Below are 6,000 nucleotides of genomic sequence, written 5' to 3'. Positions count from 1 at the left end.
CAAGATCTTGATTAGGCTCCAGGCTGTTCCTACCTGGGGAAGTGCATGGAAGAAAAACCTGCCAGCCCTCGTTCCCCTTTATTGCTTTACTTCTTGTAATTCGATTTCACCCTTAAACCAATTCCCTTCCCTTATCAGCTACCTCCTCCTGAGGCTAGGAATAAGCAAACCCTCCATCCATGGCTGCTGCCTGGCCACCCCTCTGTGTGACCCTCTCCGACAGAGCTAAGTTTAACTTACAGTGATTCAGCTGAATTCAATTTATAACAGGACCCAGAGGGAGGCATAACAGGCAAGATGGGAGCAGCTAAATAGCAGGCTTGGTTAGGCTAGACCTGTGTGAAAGGCTGCAGAAGGCAGATCCCTAGCCATGGGGGGTTTGAAAAGGTGGACTCATTCAAATAAACAGATATTTATTAAGAGCCTTCAAAGTCTTCTACCAAAGCTTCTGGAAAAAGAAACCCCAGAAAGCTATCAGGGCTTTGAGAATGGTCTCTATGTTTGGTGCCTGTGGACCAGCTAACCTCAAGTCAATTCAATTTAACATGCATTTAATGAGTATTTACTGTGTGAAATGTGAAAGGTATTGTGCTGAACTCTGGACTTCCAAACCAGAAAGGAAATAATTCAGGTTCCTTAACAATCCTGCTCTCTACATGGGCAGGGGTCTTAACTCAGGATCTGGAAATTATATATGTATATATATTATATATATATATATATAGTGTATTTTTATATACATGTATGTGTATTTATAAACACATATTTACACATAGGTGTATTTCAGAATCATTGGTTTCCTTTGTGATCATATATATTTTATTTTACGCATTTAAAAATGATTCCAAGAAAGGATCCCATAGGCTCTGCCTTCTGCCCAGGAGATTCAAGAAACCAAAAAGGGAAAGAACTACTGACCTAGGGGAAACTGTGTATACTCAGATAAGTCAATGCAAATCATACCTGAATATGTGGCGCAGGGGAGAGAGAAAGAAGACCCCAGTTCAAATGTGACCCCTGAATCTTATTAGCTCTGTGATTCTGGGCAAGTCACTTCACTCTGTTTGCCTCAGTTTCCTCATTGGTAAAATGGACTGGAGAAGGAAATGACAAACCACTCACTCTGGTATTTTTGTCAAGAAAACCTTGCATGGTGTTACAGGGAGTTGGACAAGACTGAATTATAGTCTCCTACTTATTAAAATGAGGGTTGAATTAAATAGTCCCTAAGGTATTTAATGGCTCTGAATCTACAGTCTTATGACCCTCAGGCCAGCCATTCTACCCACTATACTAACCTATCTCCATAAATAAAATACAAATTAATACAATCAGGATAGTAAAATGTTGGGTCACAGTTAATTCTCAGAGAATTCTGTGGTGATGTAGTCATACCTATCGCAATGAGATTCTTGAAGCTTTGAAAAAACTATTAGATGTTTGGTAACAAAGCAAAAATGAAATTCAGCACCCATCAACAAACATCACTTTTTAAAATTTTAATTAATTTAGTTATATATTTCTGACTACATGTAAAGATAGTTTTCAATATTTCTTTTTTTTTTTTTTAGGTTTTTGCAAGGCAAATGGGGTTAAGTAGCTTGCCCAAGGCCACACAGCTAGGTAATTATTAAGTGTCTGAGACTGGATTTGAACCCAGGTACTCCTGACTCCAGGGCTGGTGCTTTATCCACTGCGCCACCTAGCTGCCCCTCAATATTTCTTTGTAAAGTTTTGAGTTCCACATTTTTCTCTCTTTTACAGGAAGTAACGTTATAATATATAACTTTGTTAAACATATATCCATATTAATCATGTTGGGAAAGAAGAATCAGATAAAAGGAGGGAGGAAAGCATGAGAGGGGATAACAATAGAAAATATAAAACAAATTTTTAAAAAATTGAAAATAGTATGCTTTGATCTTTACTCAGACTCCATAATTTCTTTTCTGGATGTGAACAGTATTTTCTTTTTCCTTTTCTTTTTTCATGTATTTTTCTCACAATTTTTATCAACATTACTTATGCCAACAGCTTTCACAACGGTAATATACATTTTAACCATAAATTGCTGAAATTCTAAAGTGATTGTTATTTAAGACATTTTATTTTTTGAAAGATTTTATTTATTTTGTTTTACAATTTTTCCCCCATTCTTGCTTCCCTCCCCCCACAGAAAGCATTCTGTTAGTCTTTACATTGGTTGCATGTTATACATTGATCTCAATTGAATGTGATGAGAGAGAAATCATATCCTTAAGGAAGAAAAATAAAGTATGAGACAGCAAAATTACATAATAAGATAACAGGTTTTTTTTTCTAATTTGAAGGTAATAGTCTTGGGTCTTTGTTCAGAGTCCACAATTCTTTCTCTGGATACAGATGGTATTCTCCATTGCAGATAGCCCAAAATTGTCCCTGATTGTTGCACTGAAGGGATGACCAAGTCCATCAAGGTTGATCATTACCACCATGTTGCTGTTAGGGCATACAGTGTTTTTCTGGTTCTGCTCATCCCTCTCAGCATCATGAACCGTATTTTCTATCACAAGTCCTTTAGAATTGTCTTGGGTCATTGCAGTGAGGAGAAGAGCAAGTTCTTCCTAGTTAATCATCACACAAGGTTGCTATTAATGTGTACAATATTCTCCTGGTTCTGCTCACTTCACTCCGCATCAGTTCATGCAAGTTTTTTCAAGCTTTTCTGAAATCTGGCCACTCGTTATTTCTTATAGAACAATAGTATTCCATGCCATTCATATACTCCAACTTGTTAAGCCATTCCCCAATGGATGGGCATCCCCTCAATGTCCATCCCACTAGAAAAACAGCTACTTCAAATTCAATGAACATTTTTTTTTAGGTTTTTTGCAAGGCAATGGGGTTAAGTGGTTTGCCCAGGGCCACACAGCTAGGTAATTATTAAGTGTCTGAGACTGGATTTGAACCCAGGTACTCCTGACTCCCAGGCCTGTGCTCTATCCGCTGCGTCACCTAGCTGCCCCCAATGAGCATCTCTTAAAGGGCACACTGAAAGTCAGAGACTTCATATTAGATTCTGTAAGAGACAACAAGACTAGCAGTTAGGCAACAAGCATTTATTAAATATAGGTCACCTTCTAAGCTTTAAGGATGCTTAGTTGTCTACCTCTCAAAATGCACATAAGAAACATATAAATGTATAAATTTAACTATAAACTACTTTTTATACAAAGAGATAGTGAGTAGGAAATTGAGAGGAAAAGTACATAAAATAAAAATAAAACTATCTTAATTAATTTACTTATTCAAGGCCACAGTAATCAAAGTATCAAAGAATTAGTTTATAGAATGAGAAAAACTAATTCTAAAAATTCATCTGAAGGAAAAAAAGGCAAAGAACCTCAAGAGAAATAATGAAAAGAAAAGGGAACAAAGGAAGCATTATACTGGCAGATCTAAACTAGGAAATATGAATTCTCAAAACATTAGGTTTTAATGCTTTGTCATATTGCAATTAGATTGTAATTTACTTGAGGACAGGGATTATTTTTTCTTATTTGTATTTGTAGCACCTTCCACAATGCCAGGGGCAAATAGGCATTCAATAAATATTTATTATTTAAACATTTTGATATTATTAAAAATAAAGATTGTTCAGTAGCTGTACAATATATAGAAGCAAATATATCTAACAGAATCCTAGTATTCAGTAAGACGAAAGACCCCCAACTATTGGGGAAAGAATTTGCTATCTGACCAAAACTACTAAGAAAACTGAACACTGCTATAGAAAAAATTAAATTAAGATAACGCCTCATACAGAGATAAGCTACCAAAGTATACATGACCTAAATGCAAATAAATATTTAATATATATATATGCATAAATAAATTAGACAAACAGAAAAAAATTCATAACACATCTATGGATAGAAGAAAAGTTTATAACAAAAGGATAATGAAGAGAACCACAAAACTGATCACTTTGATTACATAAAATTAAAAATGTTTTGCATCAACAAATTCAATAAAGCTAAGATCAAAAGGGAAACTAACTAGGAAAAAGTCTTCATGGCAGGTTTTTTTTTCTGATAAAGATTTCATTGATCAGATATATAAGGAAATGGTTTAAATTTGTATGAATAAGAGTCACCCTTAACTGATAAATGACCTAAAGGAATGAACAGACAGTTCTCAAAGGAAGAAACTCAGGCTATCTATAGTCATGTGAAGAAATGCTCCAGATCACTACTAATTAGAGAAATGCAAATTTAAGCAATTCTGAGATTCTGCTTCTCACCCATCAGGGTGACAAAGAAGACAAAAAAAGAAAATGATCAATGTCGGAAGGGCTATGGGAAAATGGCTCATTGACTCACTGGTGGTGGACCTATGAATGGATTCAACTCTACTGAAAAGCAATTTGGTAATTAAAAAGAAACACAAGCATTTATTGTTTACTATGTTTCTGAACTTGTGAAAATTATATCCAAATTTTAAACAAAAATTTACCAAAGAATGCAAACCTTTTGATCCAAAGACACCGCTCACTGTGAGACCTTTACACAAAAGTGATCAAAAAGAAAAAGATCCTTTTTGTACAAAAATATTTATAGCAGTTGTTTCTTTGTGGTGAAAAAAAAATGGAAACTAAAGAAAGAGCTGTCCATCATGTGAGGATGGTTGAATAAGTTGTGATGTAGGAATATGATGGAGTACTCCAGCCGTTGAACAGAGGAAAAGGAGTCTTTCGAAGGAGCAGGAAAAGACTCATGAACATATGCAGAGTAAATTCAGTCACTAATCATTTGATAACTAAGCAGAAAGAACATCTCGACATCTAGTTAGATATACCAGATTTACTAGACATCAATATCATAAAAATGAATATCTTTGAGGACTTTTACAAACTGATAATGAATGAAATTAAAGAATCCAGAGAACAATTCATACTAAAAAAAAAAAGATAACTCTAAAAACTATAGGAACTAAGGTCAAGAAACATTCCTGGGGCGGCTAGGTGGCATAGTGGATAGAGCACCGGCCTTGGAGTCAGGAGTCCCTGAGTTCAAATCCAGCCTCAGACATTTAATAATTACCTAGCTGTGTGGCCTTGGGCAAGCCACTTAACCCCATTGCCTTGCAAAAAACCTTAAAAAAAAAAAATATCAAGACCATTCCTGATTGCAAGACTGAGGATGTCTAGAAGACCAATGATGAAATATGTCCTATATGACAGAGAGGTGATCACTATTATGCTGTTGTTCAGTTGTTTCAGACTCTGCAGGGACTTCATTTGGGCTTTTCTTGGAAAAGATGCTGGAGTGGTTTGTCATTTCTTTCTCCAGCTCATTTTACAGATGAGGAAACTGAGGGAAATAGGGTTAGGTGATTTTCCTAGGATCACACAGCTAGTATCCAGGTCCTCACTCTAAAACTGACCATGAACCACCTAGCTGCCCCTAGTTAAGCTGCAACAGTGGCATCATTTAATGGGGTGCACTGAACTTGGGGTCCAAGAAATTGGGAGCATATCCTAACTCTGCTACTTACTCTTATGTTTCCTTGAACAAATCCCTTAATCTCTTCGGGCTTCCCTATCCTCATCTGTTAAAATGCAGGTGTTGAGGGCAGCTAGATGGTGCAGTGGATAGAGCACCGGCCCTGGAGTCAAGGGGAATCTGAGCTCCAATCGGACAGACCTCAGACACTTAATAACTACCTAGCTGTGTGACCTTGGGCAAGTCACTTAACCCCGTTGCCTTGAATAAACTAAAATGCAGGTGTTGAACTGGATGATGCTATTCTGAATCAATATGAACTACGATCGTGTGTGTGTGTGTGTGTGTGTGTGTGTGTGTGTGTGTGTGTGTGTGTGTTTTCGAGAGCGAGTGATGGAAGGGGGTCGTTGGGGAAAATGGGAAGCGACTGGAGAGAGTTGAGCCATCAGAGCTGGAAGTGGGAGACTTAGTGAAAGTCAAAGTGACTCAGGTCAGATCCTACAAGGTCAGTCGATAA

General features: G+C 36.8%; 1 long non-coding RNA gene across 4 annotated transcripts in view; it reads right to left on the bottom strand.

Moving 5' to 3' along the window:
* Positions 1–2,105: 2,105 nt before the first annotated feature.
* LOC141520786 (uncharacterized) overlaps positions 2,106–6,000 on the bottom strand; it is a 39,859-nt gene continuing 35,964 nt past the window's right edge. For all 4 annotated transcript variants that reach the window (XR_012477725.1, XR_012477729.1, XR_012477730.1 and 1 more), the window contains one exon: positions 2,106–3,058. This is a non-coding gene — a long non-coding RNA (uncharacterized LOC141520786). The remainder of the gene's footprint in view (positions 3,059–6,000) is intronic.

This window comes from Macrotis lagotis, chromosome 4 (genome assembly GCF_037893015.1).
Source record: "Macrotis lagotis isolate mMagLag1 chromosome 4, bilby.v1.9.chrom.fasta, whole genome shotgun sequence".
In the NCBI taxonomy this organism is placed as follows: domain Eukaryota; kingdom Metazoa; phylum Chordata; class Mammalia; order Peramelemorphia; family Peramelidae; genus Macrotis; species Macrotis lagotis.
This window is presented reverse-complemented; position numbering and strand designations above follow the sequence as displayed.